The sequence below is a fragment of the Drosophila mauritiana genome, unplaced genomic scaffold (genome assembly GCF_004382145.1).
Source record: "Drosophila mauritiana strain mau12 unplaced genomic scaffold, ASM438214v1 U_235, whole genome shotgun sequence".
NCBI classification, from domain to species: Eukaryota; Metazoa; Arthropoda; class Insecta; order Diptera; family Drosophilidae; genus Drosophila; species Drosophila mauritiana.
Genome location: NW_022881369.1, coordinates 1 through 23,661, shown reverse-complemented (window position 1 = coordinate 23,661; position 23,661 = coordinate 1). Strand labels below are relative to the sequence as shown.

General features: G+C 39.0%; 3 non-coding genes and 1 pseudogene across 3 annotated transcripts; all 4 read right to left on the bottom strand.

The window, feature by feature from the left end:
* Positions 1-8,577: 8,577 nt before the first annotated feature.
* LOC117149507 lies at positions 8,578-8,756 on the bottom strand. The gene has a single exon (XR_004460345.1). It is a non-coding gene; the product is annotated as a 5.8S ribosomal RNA (ribosomal RNA).
* A 687-nt stretch (positions 8,757-9,443) lies between these two features.
* LOC117149511 lies at positions 9,444-11,437 on the bottom strand. The gene has a single exon (XR_004460347.1). It is a non-coding gene; the product is annotated as a small subunit ribosomal RNA (ribosomal RNA).
* Positions 11,438-13,446: 2,009 nt separating this feature from the next.
* On the bottom strand, positions 13,447-13,626 carry LOC117149509 (annotated as a pseudogene).
* Positions 13,627-14,313: 687 nt separating this feature from the next.
* LOC117149508 lies at positions 14,314-16,304 on the bottom strand. The gene has a single exon (XR_004460346.1). It is a non-coding gene; the product is annotated as a small subunit ribosomal RNA (ribosomal RNA).
* Positions 16,305-23,661: the final 7,357 nt, after the last annotated feature.

Here is a 23,661-nt window from a genome sequence, read left to right as displayed (position 1 = left end):
TGACTTTCTTCCCAGCGCAATATCACATACATTATGTACTATACTGCGCAGGGTCGAAACTTGCTGGTCCAACGGCGACTCTGAGAAGTTTTCCGGAAGTTCGGCTGCTCTACTCACCATTTCCTCCTTGAACAATCGCCAACGTGCATTGGAGAAGTTCCAGGACGGCACAGGAGCTATGCTCTCAACTGCGCGCGCGGTAGTTGGTTCGGCCACAACAGTAATGATGTTGTGGTCACTCAATTCCCACTCGTCCACTCTCCACTCATATGTGGCCCACATAGATGCTGCCTCATTGACGATTGTCACGTCGATATCGCTAGTAGCTCTGTGATTGTCGAACGTGTACACCTCTGTTGACTGGTTTAGGGCGGCGACTCTTGCCTCCAGCATCCACTCTGACAGCAGCTCACCCCGTCTGTAGTTAGCTTGCCCCTCGGCATGACGAGAGAGTTTGCTAAGCCACATGGGGGACACTGCATTCGCGTCGAGGCCCAGGATTGCGGGGGTTCTGCTGGCCTGCAGCAGGACCGCATCCATGTACCGGAGGTACGGTTCCAGAGGTGCATCGAACTGGCAGTATGCGGCGCAAAGGAAGATTGAGCCAAAGCTCCCTTTAACGACCAGACATACGCCATAATCCGTGGTGAGGGTCTCCACTGGCATACAGATGGCTTCCTGTTGATCTACTAGGATGGCTGCCTTCCCTCGCCGATCGGTGAAAATTCTCATTCCTTCAGGCAGCACATCCATTCCGTCCCCGCCGAGATACGGCTCCTGCACCAGCGCGAACATAGACTCCGATCTCCTGAGTCGGACTCCGAGCTCGATGGTCGCAGCTCTGCCTCGGCCACAGTTCGCTTGGATGAAGCTAAACATTAATGTCTAGCTTGCACCCTTGCCAGCAACGCCCCGTATATCGGGCACACGTTCGAGAGCATGTAATGCCCCGAGGGTTGCCCTCTGTGACGGCAGTTCCGGCAGTCCACCGGGTTTTGGCACTTTGCCGCGGTGTGGCCTTGTTGCCCGCACTGGCGGCAGACATTGTCCTTCTGCCGGCATTCGCTGACCTTGTGGTCGAAACCCACGCATCTGTGGCAGGCGTATGTGCGGACCTGTGCTCGGCATCGGAATGAGAACCACTTGATGTAGACACGACCTACATCAAGCTTCGCCATCGCGCGGTCGTCTACCTCTAGCGTTACATTTACTGTGGCGCCGTCGGTTACCGACCACGCCTTGGTCACCAGGTGCACGGACTTCTTAAATTGGGACATAGTCATTCGCTGTCGAAGTTATTTCCATGCAGCTCCTGCATGAATTCCTCAGGGCCGATAGCTGTGTCGACGTCATAGACGACGACCTTCGGCTTCTCGGCCGCATTCCGTGCCACATTTAGCCCAACTTCAGCGAACCTCTTTGATGCTACCACCTTCTGCAGCTCTCCAACTGAAGGAGTACGAATGATCGCACCACCACCTCGACGGAGCTCACGTACCTCATGTACTCTGACTCCGAGGGAGGGTGCAACCATCGTTCGCACCTTTTCCGCTATAGCTTTCCCCGATAGCGCAGGGTCGTCGCACTTCACCACCGCTGACCACGTCTCGCGAACCTTGGTGGTCCGCGGGGCAGCGATGGGTGCAACCTGTGGCATCTGGGGAGCATTGGCGGCCGTATTCTTTAACGGATTCGACGACGGCGGCGGCGGTGGCGGCATAGCGAGCCGCGTCTCCAGTTCTCCACACCGGAGCATTAACGCCAGCACCAGCTCATCGTAGCGGCTGATAGCATACGAGAGCTCTTCCGTGTCCACTTCTCCTAGGCTGCGGAAGCTGCTTCTCACCATGCGCTGGGTGGCCGACAGCTCTGCCATCATGGCTGCTTGCCCAGCACGGGCGGCAGCGGTAGCGGCAGTGGCAGTGGTGGCAACAATTTTAGCAGCAGTGGAAACGGCGGAGGCAGCAGTGTGGTCGGCAGCAGGGGCAGCAGTAGGATCAACAGCGGTGGCAGCAGCGTGGGGGGGGGTAGGCCGGCCGCCGGGCGTCCTCCAGCGACGAAAACGCCTCCTCCAGTACACCAACGGGTTCTGGCACTCCATTCGATGCCAGGGCAACCAATTTCGCCTGCGTCGGCGCCGAGCTCTTAGAGGCCAGATGGCTTCTGCGCCTGCCTCGTTTGGATTCCTCGAGCACTACTTCCGCTCAAGGCACTCGCGCTGCTGTCGCTCTCGTCGGCATAACTCCGATGGTGGCTCCTCCTACCGTCGACGCCAGCAACCGTATGCTCGTTTGCTCAGTGACAAAAGGTAGATGCTCTAGAGCTCCACCTATCGGTAGCGTCTGGTAGCACTAAAACTGTCCCTATACACAAACCCTAGCAGTGACTGCCACCAATAAGCTTTTTGACAGCTGCTCAAAAAGCTTACTCGAAAAACTTACTCGTAAGCTCGCCTCGCAGCACGTGCGGAGTGGAAAATTTCCAATAGTTTATTGTTAATAATTTCCAAACCGCTTGTTTTTAACACTCGACAATTTTCACTCGACTTCCGCGGAGCACTAAATCACCGATTTAATTACTTTCCAACAAGGAAAACTTAGTTATTCGCAATCTGTACACGAGCGCAACGAAAACACGTCCGTCGTTAATCCATTCATGCGCGTCACTAATTAGATGACGAGGCATTTGGCTATTTTTTTTTTTTTTTTTTTGATCGCGGAGGTATGGAAATCTATCGAAAGATACTAGGTCTGTCAACACTTCAGTTTCCTAGCATGCACGATTCATTGCTGAACCGAAGTTCCGCAACGCCTACGTACTAAAACCATCCTCATAGCCATTTATATATTACCATTATTTGCGATGTTTATGCCTTTATTGATGTTATGCCAAGACAGCAAGCAAATGTTTTGAACCAAACGTTTTAGCTAAGTCCAATCTCGGGAAAACCCGCTCAGGTACATGAACTGTTTAAAACAACCGAGACTGCCTCTCATAACCTGGACGCTAATGATATGACTATCATATTTGCTGAGGAGACCCTTCGCTATCAATCTTTTAACGGATTGACCACTCCAGATCCCCCTCCAGTTCAGGGTGGCAGAATGGAATTCAATGTCACCTGCGGCTTCGAATCTGCGACGCAATTCAGTTCGTATGTCCGGTCTGTCGTATCTATTGATTTTGCGCTGGTGCGCATCATCCATAGAGTGTCCGTCTGTCACAATTTGTATGTCGATCACATCAATGTGATTTTGTCGTAGTGCCACCAGGTCCGGTTTATTAAGGCCGGATTCGCACTGCAGACTTGGTTCAACAATGACCGCGCAGCCTCTCTCCTCAAGTCCCCGCTTGATTCGATTTACTACGCAGTTGTGTCTAGCTACGCGCCTCCCATGCGATCGGTAACATTTTTGCATTATATGGTTTGTTGTTTCGGGAGCGTCACATCCTGCACGACACTGTCGTTCCAATTCGTGCCTTCCCCTTGTAGTACGAGACTTCGTGGGTAGGGCATTTATCCGCAGACGAATACCGTCTATATATTCCTTTCCTGTTAGTAAACGCGTGGGTTGATTAACCCACCCGTGTTGCGGTCCCCAATGGCCCGCTTCACGGAGTCCGCTGCCATCAACTGAGAGGTACAATTTGTTCGCCCAATATTTTTCTATTGCCGGACGCGATAACAATTCATGTTGTTCTGCAAATAATCTATCTCGGGCCCGTTGTTTTTCGGCTTCGAGGAAAGAGCTGGCTACCTCGTTTTGCGTGAGGTGAGGCCATTTAATGTTACTCAAACGTCTTAGCCTTAACATTGGAGCTACCCATCTAAGTGATGGAATTCCGAGACCTCCACTTTTTGGGGGTGCGTGAATGAATGCTATCGGCACATCCAGCGGAAGATTTAGCCATCTTCGCACATAGTATCGTATTAGTTTGTCAGTTTTTCGTAGGACGCCTATCGCCACACTCCCAAGGGCTAACTTGTGATAGAGCTGTGGGATAAGGACAGTCCTTAGGGCGAACATCCTCTGTTGTGGTTTGAGGGGGGCCTTTGTCAATCTTTGTAGCTTTGGACCAATGTCCTCGGCCGGATTGCATCGAACCCTCCCAGTTGCAGTGAAGTTGATGCCTAAGTACTTCCACTCGTCCGTTCGCTTCAATGATGGAATCTCTCTTGAGCCTACGTAAAAGCTCTGTGCCTCTAGCACGGTACACTTCTGTTTCGGCTGGCCCTTAATGCCAACGGTAAAACATTTGTCGGCATTAAGTTTGAGGCCGACGAGAGATAGAAAATCCAACGTTCTGTCCAACAATACTTGAAGTCCCATTCGAGTTTCAGCAAATAGTACCAAATCATCTGCAAACGCGGCCGCGTTAGTAATGGCATTTCCGACTCTAGCACCAATTTCGCTGGGTAGGTTTCTAAGTAACCTGTCCATTACCAAGTTAAATAGAATAGGAGACAAAGGGTCACCCTGCTTCACTCCTCTAGCAGGGACGAATTCCTCTGAACTCCAACCGTCCCCATTGAGACTGGTACCGCCACCCTCGTACGTATTCTGTACGTAGTCAACGAAGCCCTTTGGCGCACCATAAGCACGTAAGGTGTCATATATAGATGCATGCGATAGAGAATCGAATGCCTTGCTTACATCTAAATTTGCGATGTAGCAAGATCTAAAGTGCTTATGGCTATGCCTCAAGACTAAGTCAACTATCGTCGCATTATCGGCACATCCGTCGGTAGGTAAGAAGCCCCGCTGGCGCGGGTCCCAATTGATTGATGAGTTCAACCGGGTTGCCAATATTGCATTTAGCTGTCTTACCAGGACTGAAGGCACCGATATTGGACGAAAGTCTTGCGGTCGCTTCGCCGTCACCGTCTTCGGGATGAAGACAGTTCTGGCCAGTCGGATAGAGTGTGGTAGATTGCCGCACCATAGAATTAGGTTCATTATTCGTAGCATAATACCTGACGGCACCTCCCTGGCTGTTTTTGGAGTTATCCCGTCAGGCCCCGGAGATGAAGATAATGAGATTCTTGATGCCCTAAGGTCATGCTCCGTAATAGCAGACCAAACCCTCTCAAGCGAGTGATCCATTTGTATCACTTCTCCACTGCAAGAGCTTGGCTAGGCTGAGTCATTACTTCTCTCCAGTAGGGAACCATTACTTCTTGGCTTGGCATTACCGACTCATCAGTTCCATTTAGCAAGGACTTAATGCATCTTCCTTTATGCTTATCCCAGTTGCGCTGGGTGACAGCATACTGTTGCCTTCTGCTTTCTCTCCTATTTCGAGGTCTCCGAGGAGGTCTCGTCAGCGTGTGTCGTACACCCTGTGCCGGAAAAATTCCTAGGAGATATAGCGATAAGCATTGGAGAGTGGTTTCCTTTCCCTCGAGCTCTGCCCTGTCAATGATCGTTTGTAGCTCTTGGCTCTCCATTTGGAATGGCATTCTACGGGGCTATACCCACGCAGTGTCCGCAAAATTTCCCTGTTCGACTGTTCGAAGGGAGTGATTGGAGTTGTTTCTGATGTTGTTACTTGGTGGTTTTGCTCACTTCTACTAGGGCGGCGCCTTATGGTTAGATTAGCAACTTCCGGGACGCGAGCTGATTGCCCTCTTATCTGCTCTATTTTCTCCTTATAATCGCCCCTCTGTCTTAGCTTTTTGATGGCTTCGACGCTGCGGTTTGCAAAATACACCGCTAGTTGCTTGTTTGATTGTTAATTGATAATCGTTATAATTGATAAGAACTAATTGGTTTAACCCAAATAGTATTCTTAAAAATTTTAGCAAGAAAGTTCCACAATTGGCTACGTAACTAAACTATCCGGGGAACAAGTAACTAACATAAATGCTAGAAACTCTATTTACCCAGAACGAGCACATAAACCATGTTATTGTTTCCCAATCAAGCCCGACTATCTCAATCTTCAGAGCCAATCCTTATCCCGAAGTTACGGATCTAATTTGCCGACTTCCCTTACCTACATTATTCTATCGACTAGAGACTCTTCACCTTGGAGACCAGCTGCGGATATTGGTACGGCCTGTTGAGAAGTTTGCGTGTCCCCACCATAAATTTTCAAGGTCCGAGGAGAAAATATCGACACAACAGTATATGTCATGCTCTTCTAGCCCATCTACCATATCTCTCTGCGAAAGACTTCCATGGTAGTACGGCTATAAAACAGAAAAGAAAACTCTTCCGATATCTCTCGACGGCTTCTTTATGGTCGTTCCTGTTGCCAGGATGAGCACGAGGCCCATATTTAATAACAAACGGATACTCAACAGGTTACGGAATTGGAACCGTATTCCCTTTCGTTCAAAATTATTCAAGTGTATTATATTCGCTTTGTTTATATAGTTAGGCATTTTTGTTTTACTTGAAAATTTTCGGCTTTCGCCTTGAACTTAGGACCGACTAACTCGTGATCAACCACTGTTCACACGAAACCCTTCTCCACTTCAGTCTCATTCGATTATTTGCTACTACCACCAAGATCTGTACCAATGGCAGCTCCATGCAGGCTTACGCCAAACACTTCTACGCATACCATTGTACCTTCCTACTCCTAAGTTCAAATTTATATCACAAGTAATATAAATCATCTACTTTAGCGGTAATGTATAGGTATACAACTTAAGCGCCATCCATTTTAAGGGCTAGTTGCTTCGGCAGGTGAGTTGTTACACACTCCTTAGCGGATTTCGACTTCCATGATCACCGTCCTGCTGTTTTAAGCAACCAACGCCTTTCATGGTATCTGCATGAGTTGTTAATTTGGGCACCGTAACATTACGTTTGGTTCATCCCACAGCGCCAGTTCTGCTTACCAAAAGTGGCCCACTGGGCACATTATATCATAACCTTGAACTTCATATCAAGAAAGTTAAGGTTCTTACCAATTTAAAGTTTGAGAATAGGTTAAGATCGTTTCGACCCTAAGGCCTCTAATCATTCGCTTTACCAGATAAGATTATTTTATATAATATTAAAATGCACCAGCTATCCTGAGGGAAACTTCGGAAGGAACCAGCTACTAGATGGTTCGATTGGTCTTTCGCCCCTATACTCAATTCTGACAATCGATTTGCACGTCAGAACTGTTTCGGTCTTCCATCAGGGTTTCCCCTGACTTCAACCTGATCAAGTATAGTTCACCATCTTTCGGGTCACAGCATATATGCTCAAGTACGTTCCAGTTAGAGGCATAAATAATATAAATATACATTATACATAACTATATAGAACGCCCCGGGATTGTGTTAATTAGCTATAAATAGCTAAAAAACTAATCCCATTATTAGTCAAGTTAATTACGCTATTAGGTTTACATCCCAATAACTTGCACATATGTTAGACTCCTTGGTCCGTGTTTCAAGACGGGTCCCGAAGGTATCCTGAATCTTTCGCATTGTTAATCATACAAGAGCATATAATAAACACAAAAATCAATGATAATTATGCCATTATATAATTCCGAAAAATTAACGCTCTGTAATAATATAAATCTATCAGCACTTTATCAAATTAATAACATTTATTCTGTGTTAAAATGCAAGCAATTTAATTGGAATAAACTATAAGTTATATTTTAATGATAAATTTGGGATATGCTAATAGATTACAATGTCCTTATATGGAAAAAATGCACATTATTCTTAATAATATTATTTAGATATTACAATTTTAATGATGAATTTTCCATAACGGATATTCAGGTTCATCGGCTTAACCTCTAAGCAGTTTCACGTACTGTTTAACTCTCTATTCAGAGTTCTTTTCAACTTTCCCTCACGGTACTTGTTTACTATCGGTCTCATGGTTATATTTAGTTTTAGATGGAGTTTACCACCCACTTAGTGCTGCACTATCAAGCAACACGACTCTTTGGAAACATCATCTAGTAATCATTAACGTTATACGGGCCTGCACCCTCTATGGGTAAATGGCCTCATTTAAGAAGGACTTAAATCATTAATTTCTCATACTAGAATATTGACGCTCCATACACTGCATCTCACATTTGCCATATAGACAAAGTGACTTAGTGCTGAACTGTTTTCTTTTCGCTCGCCGCTACTAAGAAAATCCTTGTTAGTTTCTTTTCCTACCCTAATTAATATGCTTAAATTCAGGGGGTAGTCCCATATGAGTTGAGGTTGTATATATAACTATATTTTGCCATAAATTCTTTATTTATAAATGATAAAACAATCAATTAAATTCGTTATAAATAGTTCCAATAGTTCTTGTAAGCAAAGTTATTTTTTATCCATTTAACGAACCAACGAAGAATAATAACAAAACCAAGATTTTTCTTTTTCCGAATCATTAATAAGAGACAATTCTAGATGAAAAATATTTCAATTTTTTATGCTAGACATTTCTCAGTATTATTTGATTGAAAAAGAAAATATTTCTCTTCGTTTTTCACATTCAAATGTGAGATAATGTTTTTCATTTCTTTTTTAATATTATGAATAAAATCATTATTTAATCCAATAATATACCATATGCTTATAAAAAATTTATAAACAACTTAATTAGCATAGTCTTACAACCCTCAACCATATGTAGTCCAAGCAGCACTATAAAATTAATTAAAGTACATAACAGCATGGACTGCGATATGCGTTCAAAATGTCGATGTTCATGTGTCCTGCAGTTCACACGATGACGCACAGTTTGCTGCGTTCTTCATCGACCCATGAGCCGAGTGATCCACCGCTTAGAGTTTTATAATTCATTTTTATATAATATCAATATTGTTTTTATTGAAAGAAATTAAAAATACACCATTTTACTGGCATATATCAATTCCTTCAATAAATTTATTTTTATACCTAAAAATAAATGTTGCGATATGTCTTAGTTTCATATAAGCATTATGTATCATAAAAATCTGGTTATGGTTTGCTATTTTGGGTGACACATACTGCAAAATTTATATAAAACATTAACCTGATGGATGACAGGTACAAACATTGTATATTTTAGGTTGTTGCATTAGCCAACGTATGCTCATAACATAGATGAACAATACATATTCGCAACGCGTGTATATTATGGTCCATATACACACACACTTATTTTGAATACCACATTCAAAATTATTTTAATTTTAATTCGACTTCTACTTTCAAATTTTGTTCAGTTTCTTCGATTTCCCATTTTCGAGAATTTGTTTTTATAGGAAACGCCATTGTTGTAGTAGGTACTGCCACAAATACGCACAACAACATTAATAATGTTAAAGTCTTTTTATGAGGTTGCCAAGCCCCACATATAAAATAAAAGCCATCTTCATTTTATTTTGACTTTAACTTTTGATTCCGTGGAATCATTTTGTAATATTTTTATTTTGGTAAATTGTATTTATTTGTATTATAACAAATGTTTATTAACGATAAGGATATTATACAATAATGATCCTTCCGCAGGTTCACCTACGGAAACCTTGTTACGACTTTTACTTCCTCTAAATAATCAAGTTCGGTCAACTTTTGCGAAACAACCGTAACACGCAAGGCGTCACAGTGATCACGTCCGGAGACCTCACTAAATAATTCAATCGGTAGTAGCGACGGGCGGTGTGTACAAAGGGCAGGGACGTAATCAATGCGAGTTAATGACTCACACTTACTGGAATTCCAAGTTCATGTGAACAGTTTCAGTTCACAATCCCAAGCATGAAAAGTGGTTCAGCGGTTTACCCGGACCTCTCGGTCTAGGAAATACACGTTGATACTTTCATTGTAGCGCGCGTGCAGCCCAGGACATCTAAGGGCATCACAGACCTGTTATTGCTCAATCTCATTATTGCTAGACGCAATTTGTCCATTTAAGAAGCTAGTGTCCTTATAATGGGACAAACCAACAGGTACGGCTCCACTTACATAAACACATTCAAACACAATAAACATTTTACTGCCACCATGAATGAAGGCTACATAAGCTTCAGCACCATAATCCTGAAGATATCTATTTAATATATTTGAGTCTCGTTCGTTATCGGAATTAACCAGACAAATCACTCCACGAACTAAGAACGGCCATGCACCACCACCCATAGATTCGAGAAAGAGCTATCAATCTGTCTTACACACTTATGTTCGGACCTGGTAAGTTTTTCCCGTGTTGAGTCAAATTAAGCCGCAGGCTCCACTCCTGGTGGTGCCCTTCCGTCAATTCCTTTAAGTTTCAGCTTTGCAACCATACTTCCCCCGGAGCCCAAAAGCTTTGGTTTCCCGGGAAGCGACTGAGAGAGCCATAAAAGTAGCTACACCCAATTGCTAGCTGGCATCGTTTATGGTTAGAACTAGGGCGGTATCTGATCGCCTTCGAACCTCTAACTTTCGTTCTTGATTAATGAAAACATCTTTGGCAAATGCTTTCGCTTAAGTTAGTCTTACGACGGTCCAAGAATTTCACCTCTCGCGTCGTAATACTAATGCCCCAAACTGCTTCTATTAATCATTACCTCTTGATCTGAAAACCAATGAAAGCAGAACAGAGGTCTTATTTCATTATCCCATGCACAGAATATTCAGGCATTTGAAGCCTGCTTTAAGCACTCTAATTTGTTCAAAGTAATAGTACCGGCCCACAATAACACTCGTTTAAGAGCACTAGTGCAGGTTTTAAATAGGAGGAACATATGAAAAAATACAAGTATTTAATCACATATAAGAACTCCACCGGTAATACGCTTACATACATAAAGGTATAGTACTAACCACAATTGTAAGTTGTACTACCCGTATGAAGCACAAGTTCAACTACGAACGTTTTAACCGCAACAACTTTAATATACGCTATTGGAGCTGGAATTACCGCGGCTGCTGGCACCAGACTTGCCCTCCAATTGGTCCTTGTTAAAGGATTTAAAGTGTACTCATTCCAATTACAGGGCCTCGGATATGAGTCCTGTATTGTTATTTTTCGTCACTACCTCCCCGAGCTGGGAGTGGGTAATTTACGCGCCTGCTGCCTTCCTTAGATGTGGTAGCCGTTTCTCAGGCTCCCTCTCCGGAATCGAACCCTGATTCCCCGTTACCCGTTGCAACCATGGTAGTCCTAGATACTACCAACAAAAGTTGATAGGGCAGACATTTGAAAGATCTGTCGTCGGTACAAGACCATACGATCTGCATGTTATCTAGAGTTCAACCAATATAACGATCTTGCGATCGCTTGGTTTTAGCCTAATAAAAGCACATGTCCCATAAGGTTCATGTTTTAATTGCATGTATTAGCTCTAGAATTACCACAGTTATCCAAGTAACTGTTAACGATCTAAGGAACCATAACTGATATAATGAGCCTTTTGCGGTTTCACTTTTAATTCGTGTGTACTTAGACATGCATGGCTTAATCTTTGAGACAAGCATATAACTACTGGCAGGATCAACCAGAATAATGTTTTTCCTTCATATTCCATTCATATATTTTGAATCGAAATAAGCACTATAATAGATATATAGATATATAGATTTTTCACTTTATATAATTCCATGATTTTTATTATATTGAATAAAATTCAATATTTCGCCTTTGGGTAAAATTTTAAATATATAAGTAAAAAATCCATTCGATTACGGCCATTTTTATATAGCATTCGTAATCCATATTTTCATTTTTAATTTATACTTGTTTTACCAATATAACAAGAATTTCATCTAATTATTGTAATATATATATTTCTATAATTTTATCTTTTTATACATACATATTTCATTATAAAATATCATTTTATTTCCAACATACATAATTATTGTATCCACACATGTACAATTTTTGTTTAACCAATATAATATTAAGTTAAATCATTTGCATTTTTGAAGATAAATTTAAAATTTATCTCTTTCATATATATCTCTGGTAATATATAACATAAAACCAAGCGCATATGATAATATTTCCACATTTAATATATAATTTTATATTTCTTTCATAAGAATCCATATTTGTATTATACCGTAACGATATAATAATCCAACTATACGGCAGGTAATAAATTAATATTTGCCTGCCTCCAAAAATTAACGATAATATATGGAAACGATTTGTTATTCTATATATAATAGAAACTTGACTTTTGTTTCAACGATATTATCTATAAAGCGTATATTCCTATTATCCGCGAGCCAAGTCCCGTGTTCTATAGAACTGAGAAACAAATTTGTACGGATAATAATATACTTTATTGTATGTAACCAATATAAACATAATCCGAAATAAATATTTCGAATAATGCGGGAGGTCGGCAACCACTGCCTACCTATAGTAGTTTTTGAACCCGCTGTCCTCAAAGCGGGTATTTTCAATTCCGTTTGCCACCCAACATACGGGCTATTCTCTTATATATTAAGAGATTATAGGAACATTTCATTTTTTTTCCATTATTCATATATAATATGATTATTTTTTCCCTTATACATATAATAATTAATCATTTTCATATGTATATTATTTAATTTACTCATATTATTGCCAAAATCATATGAATACATAAGTTTTGAACAATATGAGAGGTCGGCAACCACTGCCTACCTATAGTAGTTTTTGAACCCTCTGTCGTAATTCCGGTCGTTTACACTACTATACCCCTCACTATAATGGCTTTTCTCTATAATACTAAGAGAATGTGGGATATTTTCAGCATTTTTTCCCTTATACATATAATAATTAATCATTTTCATATGTATATTATTTAATTTACTCATATTATTGCCAAAATCATATGAATACATAAGTTTTGAACAATATGAGAGGTCGGCAACCACTGCCTACCTATAGTAGTTTTTGAACCCTCTGTCGTAATTCCGGTCGTTTACACTACTATACCCTCTCACTATAATGGCTTTTCTCTATAATACTAAGAGAATGTGGGATATTTTCAGCATTTTTTCCCTTATACATATAATAATTAATCATTAATCATTACTAAGAAAATCCTTGTTAGTTTCTTTTCCTCCCCTAATTAATATGCTTAAATTCAGGGGGTAGTCCCATATGAGTTGAGGTTGTATATATAACTATATTTTGCCATAAATTCTTTATTTATAAATGATAAAACAATCAATTAAATTCGTTATAAATAGTTCCAATAGTTCTTGTAAGCAAAGTTATTTTTTATCCATTTAACGAACCAACGAAGAATAATAACAAAACACCAAGATTTTTTCTTTTCCGAATCATTAATAAGAGACAATTCTAGATGAAAAATATTTCAATTTTTTTATGCTAGACATTTCTCAGTATTATTTGATTGAAAAAGAAAATATTTCTCTTCGTTTTTCACATTCAAATGTGAGATAATGTTTTTCATTTCTTTTTTAATATTATGAATAAAATCATTATTTAATCCAATAATATACCATATGCTTATAAAAAATTTATAAACAACTTAATTAGCATAGTCTTACAACCCTCAACCATATGTAGTCCAAGCAGCACTATAAAATTAATTAAAGTACATAACAGCATGGACTGCGATATGCGTTCAAAATGTCGATGTTCATGTGTCCTGCAGTTCACAACGATGACGCACAGTTTGCTGCGTTCTTCATCGACCCATGAGCCGAGTGATCCACCGCTTAGAGTTTTATAATTCATTTTTATATAATATCAATATTGTTTTTATTGAAAGAAATTAAAAATACACCATTTTACTGGCATATATCAATTCCTTCAATAAATTTATTTTTATACCTAAAAATAAATGTTGCGATATGTCTTAGTTTCATATAAGCATTATGTATCATAAAAATCTGGTTATGGTTTGCTATTTTGGGTGACACATACTGCAAAATTTATATAAAACATTAACCTGAATGGATGACAGGTACAAACATTGTATATTTTGGGTTGTTGCATTAGCCAACGTATGCTCATAACATAGATGAACAATACATATTCGCAACGCGTGTATATTATGGTCCATATACACACACACTTATTTTGAATACCACATTCAAAATTATTTTAATTTTAATTCGACTTCTACTTTCAAATTTTGTTCAGTTTCTTCGATTTCCATTTTCGAGAATTTGTTTTTATAGGAAACGCCATTGTTGTAGTAGGTACTGCCACAAATACGCACAACAACATTAATAATGTTAAAGTCTTTTTATGAGGTTGCCAAGCCCCACATATAAAATAAAAGCCATCTTCATTTTATTTTGACTTTAACTTTTGATTCCGTGGAATCATTTTGTAATATTTTTATTTTGGTAAATTGTATTTATTTGTATTATAACAAATGTTTATTAACGATAAGGATATTATACAATAATGATCCTTCCGCAGGTTCACCTACGGAAACCTTGTTACGACTTTTACTTCCTCTAAATAATCAAGTTCGGTCAACTTTTGCGAAACAACCGTAACACGCAAGGCGTCACAGTGATCACGTCCGGAGACCTCACTAAATAATTCAATCGGTAGTAGCGACGGGCGGTGTGTACAAAGGGCAGGGACGTAATCAATGCGAGTTAATGACTCACACTTACTGGGAATTCCAAGTTCATGTGAACAGTTTCAGTTCACAATCCCAAGCATGAAAGTGGTTCAGCGGTTTACCCGGACCTCTCGGTCTAGGAAATACACGTTGATACTTTCATTGTAGCGGCGCGTGCAGCCCAGGACATCTAAGGGCATCACAGACCTGTTATTGCTCAATCTCATTATTGCTAGACGCAATTTGTCCATTTAAGAAGCTAGTGTCCTTATAATGGGACAAACCAACAGGTACGGCTCCACTTACATAAACACATTCAAACACAATAAACATTTTACTGCACCATGAATGAAGGCTACATAAGCTTCAGCACCATAATCCTGAAGATATCTATTTAATATATTGAGTCTCGTTCGTTATCGGAATTAACCAGACAAATCACTCCACGAACTAAGAACGGCCATGCACCACCACCCATAGATTCGAGAAAGAGCTATCAATCTGTCTTACACACTTATGTTCGGACCTGGTAAGTTTTCCCGTGTTGAGTCAAATTAAGCCGCAGGCTCCACTCCTGGTGGTGCCCTTCCGTCAATTCCTTTAAGTTTCAGCTTGCAACCATACTCCCCCGGAGCCCAAAAGCTTTGGTTTCCCGGGAAGCGACTGAGAGAGCCATAAAAGTAGCTACACCCAATTGCTAGCTGGCATCGTTTATGGTTAGAACTAGGGCGGTATCTGATCGCCTTCGAACCTCTAACTTTCGTTCTTGATTAATGAAAACATCTTTGGCAAATGCTTTCGCTTAAGTTAGTCTTACGACGGTCCAAGAATTTCACCTCTCGCGTCGTAATACTAATGCCCCCAAACTGCTTCTATTAAATCATTACCTCTTGATCTGAAAACCAATGAAAGCAGAACAGAGGTCTTATTTCATTATCCATGCACAGAATATTCAGGCATTTGAAGCCTGCTTTAAGCACTCTAATTTGTTCAAAGTAATAGTACCGGCCCACAATAACACTCGTTTAAGAGCACTAGTGCAGGTTTTTAAATAGGAGGAACATATGAAAAAATACAAGTATTTAATCACATATAAGAACTCCACCGGTAATACGCTTACATACATAAAGGTATAGTACTAACCACAATTGTAAGTTGTACTACCCGTATGAAGCACAAGTTCAACTACGAACGTTTTAACGCAACAACTTTAATATACGCTATTGGAGCTGGAATTACCGCGGCTGCTGGCACCAGACTTGCCCTCCAATTGGTCCTTGTTAAAGGATTTAAAGTGTACTCATTCCAATTACAGGGCCTCGGATATGAGTCCTGTATTGTTATTTTCGTCACTACCTCCCGAGCTGGGAGTGGGTAATTTACGCGCCTGCTGCCTTCCTTAGATGTGGTAGCCGTTTCTCAGGCTCCCTCTCCGGAATCGAACCCTGATTCCCCGTTACCCGTTGCAAACCATGGTAGTCCTAGATACTACCAACAAAAGTTGATAGGGCAGACATTTGAAAGATCTGTCGTCGGTACAAGACCATACGATCTGCATGTTATCTAGAGTTCAACCAATATAACGATCTTGCGATCGGCTTGGTTTTAGCCTAATAAAAGCACATGTCCCATAAGGTTCATGTTTTAATTGCATGTATTAGCTCTAGAATTACCACAGTTATCCAAGTAACTGTTAACGATCTAAGGAACCATAACTGATATAATGAGCCTTTTGCGGTTTCACTTTTAATTCGTGTGTACTTAGACATGCATGGCTTAATCTTTGAGACAAGCATATAACTACTGGCAGGATCAACCAGAATAATGTTTTTCCCTTCATATTCCATTCATATATTTTGAATCGAAATAAGCACTATAATAGATATATAGATATATAGATTTTTCACTTTATATAATTCCATGATTTTTTTATATTGAATAAAATTCAATATTTCGCCTTTGGGTAAAATTAAATATATAAGTAAAAAATCCATTCGATTACGGCCATTTTTATATAGCATTCGTAATCCATATTTTCATTTTTAATTATACTTGTTTTACCAATATAACAAGAATTTCATCTAATTATTGTAATATATATATTTCTATAATTTTATCTTTTATACATACATATTTCATTATAAAATATCATTTTATTCCAACATACATAATTATTGTATCCCACATGTACAATTTTGTTTAACCAATATAATATTAAGTTAAATCATTTGCATTTTGAAGATAAATTTAAAATTTATCTCTTTCATATATATCTCTGGTAATATATAACATAAAACCAAGCGCATATGATAATATTTCCACATTTAATATATAATTTTATATTTCTTTCATAAGAATCCATATTTGTATTATACCGTAACGATATAATAATCCAACTATACGGCAGGTAATAAATTAATATTTGCCTGCCTCCAAAAATAACGATAATATATGGAAACGATTTGTTATTCTATATATAATAGAAACTTGACTTTTGTTTCAACGATATTATCTATAAAGCGTATATTCCTATTATCCGCGGAGCCAAGTCCCGTGTTCTATAGAACTGAGAAACAAATTTGTACGGATAATAATATACTTTATTGTATGTAACCAATATAAACATAATCCGAAATAAATATTTCGAATAATGCGGGAGGTCGGCAACCACTGCCTACCTATAGTAGTTTTTGAAACCCGCTGTCCTCAAAGCGGGTATTTTCAATTCCGTTTGCCACCCAACATACGGGCTATTCTCTTATATATTAAGAGATTATAGGAACATTTCATTTTTTTTCCATTATTCATATATAATATGATTATTTTTCCCTTATACATATAATAATTAATCATTTTCATATGTATATTATTTAATTACTCATATTATTGCCAAAATCATATGAATACATAAGTTTTGAACAATATGAGAGGACGGCAACCACTGCCTACCTATAGTAGTTTTGAACCCTCTGTCGTAATTCCGGTCGTTTACACTACTATACCCTCTCACTATAATGGCTTTTCTCTATAATACTAAGAGAATGTGGGATATTTCAGCATTTTTTCCCTTATACATATAATAATTAATCATTTTCATATGTATATTATTTATTTACTCATATTATTGCCAAAATCATATGAATACATAAGTTTTGAACAATAGAGAGGTCGGCAACCACTGCCTACCTATAGTATTTTGAACCCTCTGTCGTAATTCCGGTCGTTACACTACTATACCCTCTCACTATAATGGCTTTTCTCTATAATACTAAGAGAATGTGGGATATTTTCAGCATTTTTTCCCTTATACATATAATAATTAATCATTTTCATATGTATATTATTTAATTTACTCATATTATTGCCAAAATCATATGAATACATAAGTTTTGAACAATATGAGAGGTCGGCAACCACTGCCTACCTATAGTATTTTTGAACCCCTGTCGTAATTCCGGTCGTTTACACTACTATACCCTCTCACTATAATGGCTTTTCTCTATAATACTAAGAGAATGTGGGATATTTTCAGCATTTTTTCCCTTATACATATAATAATTAATCATTTTCATATGTATATTATTTAATTTACTCATATTATTGCCAAAATCATATGAATACATAAGTTTTGAACATATGAGAGGTCGGCAACCACTGCCTACCTATAGTAGTTTTTGAACCCTCTGTCGTAATTCCGGTCGTTTACACTACTATACCCTCTACTATAATGGCTTTTCTCTATTATACTAAGAGAATGTGGGATATTTTCAGCATTTTTTCCCTATACATATAATAATTAATCATTTTCATATGTATATTATTTAATTTACTCATATTATTGCCAAAATCATATGAATACATAAGTTTTGAACAATATGAGAGGTCGGCAACCACTGCCTACCTATAGTAGTTTTTGAACCCTCTGTCGTAATTCCGGTCGTTTACACTACTATACCCCTCTCACTATAATGGCTTTTCTCTATAATACTAAGAGAATGTGGGATATTTCAGCATTTTTTCCCTTATACATATAATAATTAATCATTTTCATATGTATATTATTTAATTTACTCATATTATTGCCAAAATCATATGAATACATAAGTTTTGAACAATATGAGAGGTCGGCAACCACTGCCTACCTATAGTAGTTTTTGAACCCTCTGTCGTATTCCGGTCGTTTACACTACTATAACCCTCTCACTATAATGGCTTTTCTCTATAATACTAAGAGAATGTGGGATATTTTCAGCATTTTTTCCCTTATACATATAATAATTAATCATTTTCATATGTATATTATTTAATTTACTCATAATGCCAAAATCATATGAATACATAAGTTTGAACAATATGAGAGTCGGCAACCACTGCCTACCTATAGTAGTTTTTGAACCCTCTGTCGTAATTCCGGTCTTTACACTACTATACCCTCTTACTATAATGCTTTTCTCTATTATACTAAGAGAATTGGGATATTTCAGCATTTTTTCCCTTATACATATAATAATTAATAATTTTCATATGTATATTATTTAATTTACTATATAATTGCCAAAATCATATGAATATACATAAGTTTTGAAACAATATCAGAGGTCAGCAACGGTCTTTCCTCTATAATACTAAGATAATATGGGAATATTTCATCATTTTTCCCTATAACATTTATACATATAATATTTAATCATTTATATGTATATTATTTAATTTACTCATATAATTGCCAAAATCAAATAAATACATAAGTTTTGAACAATATCAGAGGTCGGCAACGGTCTTCCTCTATAATACTAAGATAATATGGAATATTTCAGCATTTTTTCCCTTATACATATAATAATTAATCATTTTCATATGTATATTATTAATTTACTCGTATAATTGCCAAAATCCTATGAAGACATAAGAGAATACAATATGAGAGGTCGGCGCAACCATAATATAGTAGTGATGACGAGGTGTTTGGCAACTTGATACAATTCTTTAAAAAGTCTTTATATTAATATATGAATAGGGACAATATCAAATGCGTCACTAAATTGATGACGAGGTTTTGGCAACGTGACACAAATCATTAAAGTCTTTATATTAATTATATGATAGAGACAATATCATAGCGTCACTAAATTGATGACGAGGTATTTGGCAACTTGATACAATTCTTTAAAGTTTTATATCAAAAATTATATGATAGGGACAATATCATATGCGTCACTAAATTGATGACGAGGTGTTTGGCAACTTGACACAATTCATTAAAGTCTTTATATTAATTATATGATAGGGACAATATCATATGCGTCAGTAAATTGATGACGAGGTATTTGGCACTTGATACAATTCTTAAAGTTTTTATATCAAAAATTATATGATAGGGACAATATCATATGCGTCACTAAATTGATGACGAGGTGTTTGGCAACTTGACACAATTCATTAAAGTCTTTATATTAATTATATGATAGAGACAATATCATATGCGTCACTAAATTGATGACGAGGTATTTGGCAACTTGATACAATTCTTTAAAGTTTTTATATCAAAAATTATATGATAGGGACAATATCATATGCGTCACTAAATTGATGACGAGGTGTTTGGCAACTTGACACAATTCATTAAAGTCTTTATATTAATTATATGATAGGGACAATATCATATGCGTCACTAAATTGATGACGAGGTATTTGGCAACTTGATACAATTCTTTAAAGTTTTTATATCAAAAATTATATGATAGGGACAATATCATATGCGTCACTAAATTGATGACGAGGTGTTTGGCAACTTGACACAATTCATTAAAGTCTTTATATTAATTATATGATAGAGACAATATCATATGCGTCACTAAATTGATGACGAGGTATTTGGCAACTTGATACAATTCTTTAAAGTTTTTATATCAAAAATTATATGATAGGGACAATATCATATGCGTCACTAAATTGATGACGAGGTGTTTGGCAACTTGACACAATTCATTAAAGTCTTTATATTAATTATATGATAGGGACAATATCATATGCGTCACTAAATTGATGACGAGGTATTTGGCAACGTGATAGAATTCTTTAAAGTCTTTATATCAAAATTATACGATAGGGACAATATCATATGCGTCACTAAATTGATGACGAGGTATTTGGCAACTTGATATAATTCTTTAAAGTCTTTATATCAAAAATTATATGATAGGGACAATATCATATGCGTCACTAAATTGATGACGAGGTGTTTGTTTGGCTACAGGAAAAAATCATTTATTTATCGAATCATCAAGCAAAGGATAAGCTTCAGTGGATCGCAGTATGGCAGCTGCTCAACCACTTACAACACCTTGCCTGTTACAAAAGTCGTTTACAATTGATTCTAGCTTTGTCATTGTATTAAATAATGCTTTTATATGTAACTAGCGCGGCATCAGGTGATCGAAGATCCTCCTAATTTACTATGTTACAAATTACATTGGCATCACATCCATGTCGTTTATAAAATAAATTATAAACTTTAAATGGTTTAGAAGCCATACAATGCAAATTGCCCCTTATTTATCATTGCAGTCCAGCACGGATACGACCTTAGAGGCGTTCAGGCATAATCCAACGGACGTAGCGTCATACCCACTGTTCGCTCGAACAAGTATTGTGCCATTGGTCCGTACCTGCGGTTCCTCTCGTACTACGCAGGAATGCTGTCGCAACAACGTTTTGTCATTAGTAGGGTAAAACTAACCTGTCTCACGACGGTCTAAACCCAGCTCACGTTCCCTTGCATGGGTGAACAATCCAACGCTTGGTGAATTTTGCTTCACAATGATAGGAAGAGCCGACATCGAAGGATCAAAAAGCGACGTCGCTATGAACGCTTGGCCGCCACAAGCCAGTTATCCCTATGGTAACTTTTCTGACACCTCTTGTTAAAAACTCTTTAAACCAAAAGGATCGATAGGCCGAGCTTTTGCTGTCCCTGTGTGTACTGAAACACCGAGATCAAGTCAGCATTTGCCCTTTTGCTCTATGTGTGGTTTCTGTCCGCACAGAGCTGGCCTTGGGACACCTCCGTTATTATTTGAGAGATGTACCGCCCCAGTCAAACTCCCTACCTGGCAATGTCCTTGATTGGATCATACCTGAGTAATTGGAGTTATACCAAATTTTCAAATCAAAAATACATAAATGCATCGTTTTATTAAAGAATTTGTTTGCGATTATATAACAAACTCGTGATACTTTGATCAAGAAGCTTGCATCAAAACCCAATACCATAAGATATAATAAATATATCCGTATAAATGGCTAGGAAATGATACACGTTCCATTAATCAAGTAAGTAAGGAAACAATAAGAGTAAGTGGTATTTCATTGACGATACCAAACCGAGTCTAATATCTCCCACTTATTCTACACTCTTATGTCTCCTTACACTGCCAGATTAGAGTCAAGCCTCAAAAGGGTCTTCTTTCCCCGCTAATTATTCCAAGCCCGTTCCCTTGGCTGTGGTTTCGCTAGATAAGTAGATAGGACAGTAGGAATCTCGTTAATCCATTCATGCGCGTCACTAATTAGATGACGAGGCATTTGGCTATTTTTTTTTTTTTTTTTTGATCGCGGGGGTATGGAAATCTATCGAAAGATACTAGGTCTGTCAACACTTCAGTTTCCTAGCATGCACGATTCATTGCTGAACCGAAGTTCCGCAACGCCTACGTACTAAAACCATCCTCATAGCCATTTATATATTACCATTATTTGCGATGTTTATGCCTTTATTGATGTTATGCCAAGACAGCAAGCAAATGTTTGAACAAAACGTTTTTAGCTAAGACCAATCTCGGGAAAACCCGCTCAGGTACATGAACTGTTTTAAAACAACCGAGACTGCCTCTCATAACCTACGCAGTTGTGTCTAGCTACGCGCCTCCCATGCGATGGTAACATTTTGCATTATATGGTTTGTTGTTTCGGGAGCGTCACATCCTGCACGACACTGTCGTTCCAATTCCGTGCCTTCCCCTTGTAGTACGAGACTTCGTGGGTAGGGCATTTACCGCAGACGAATACCGTCTATATATTCCTTTCCTGTTAGTAAACGCGTGGGTTGATTAACCCACCCGTGTTGCGGTCCCCAATGGCCCGCTTCAACGGAGTCCGCTGCCATCAACTGAGAGGTACAATTTGTTCGCCCAATATTTTCTATTGCCGGACGCGATAACAATTCATGTTGTTCTGCAAATAATCTATCTCGGGCCCGTTGTTTTTCGGCTTCGAGGAAAGAGCTGGCTACCTCGTTTTGCGTGAGGTGAGGCCATTTAATATTACTCAAACGTCTTAGCCTTAACATTGGAGCTACCCATCTAAGTGATGGAATTCCGAGACCTCCACTTTTTGGGGGTGCGTGAATGAATGCTATCGGCACATCCAGCGGAAGATTTAGCCATCTTCGCACATAGTATCGTATTAGTTTGTCAGTTTTTCGTAGGACGCCTATCGCCACACTCCCAAGGGCTAACTTGTGATAGAGCTGTGGGATAAGGACAGTCCTTAGGGCGAACATCCTCTGTTGTGGTTTGAGGGGGGCCTTTGTCAATCTTTGCTAGCTTTGGACCAATGTCCTCGGCCGGATTGCATCGAACCCTCCCAGTTGCAGTGAAGTTGATGCCTAAGTACTTCCACTCGTCCGTTCGCTTCAATGATGGAATCTCTCTTGAGCCTACGTAAAAGCTCTGTGCCTCTAGCACGGTACACTTCTGTTTCGGCTGGCCCTTAATGCCAACGGTAAAACATTTGTCGGCATTAAGTTTGAGGCCGACGAGAGATAGAAAATCCAACGTTCTGTCCAACAATACTTGAAGTCCCATTCGAGTTTCAGCAAATAGTACCAAATCATCTGCAAACGCGGCCGCGTTAGTAATGGCATTTCCGACTCTAGCACCAATTTCGCTGGGTAGGTTTCTAAGTAACCTGTCCATTACCAAGTTAAATAGAATAGGAGACAAAGGGTCACCCTGCTTCACTCCTCTAGCAGGGACGAATTCCTCTGAACTCCAACCGTCCCCATTGAGACTGGTACCGCCACCCTCGTACGTATTCTGTACGTAGTCAACGAAGCCCTTTGGCGCACCATAAGCACGTAAGGTGTCATATATAGATGCATGCGATAGAGAGTCATAGTTA